Raw genomic sequence first — 238 nt, forward strand, 5'->3', positions numbered from 1 at the left:
GTATTTTGTGGTATCTGGGGTATGCACGCCATCAACCACATATTAAATATCCCGATAGAAGTTTGTTGCATACAACAATGGATGCAGCTGATAGAGCAGATCAAGAAGATCTCAATAATATAGAAGTTATAGATAATTGAAAGTTCAAATTCGTGAGAGGCAAGGGGACTCACGAAAATCAAGCACCCCAAAGGAGTAAAACGCCCGTCACGTCCACGTCGTTTATTCCGGATAATTC

The sequence above is a fragment of the Trachymyrmex cornetzi genome, unplaced genomic scaffold (genome assembly GCF_001594075.2).
Source record: "Trachymyrmex cornetzi isolate Tcor2-1 unplaced genomic scaffold, Tcor1.1 scaffold1397, whole genome shotgun sequence".
NCBI classification, from domain to species: domain Eukaryota; kingdom Metazoa; phylum Arthropoda; class Insecta; order Hymenoptera; family Formicidae; genus Trachymyrmex; species Trachymyrmex cornetzi.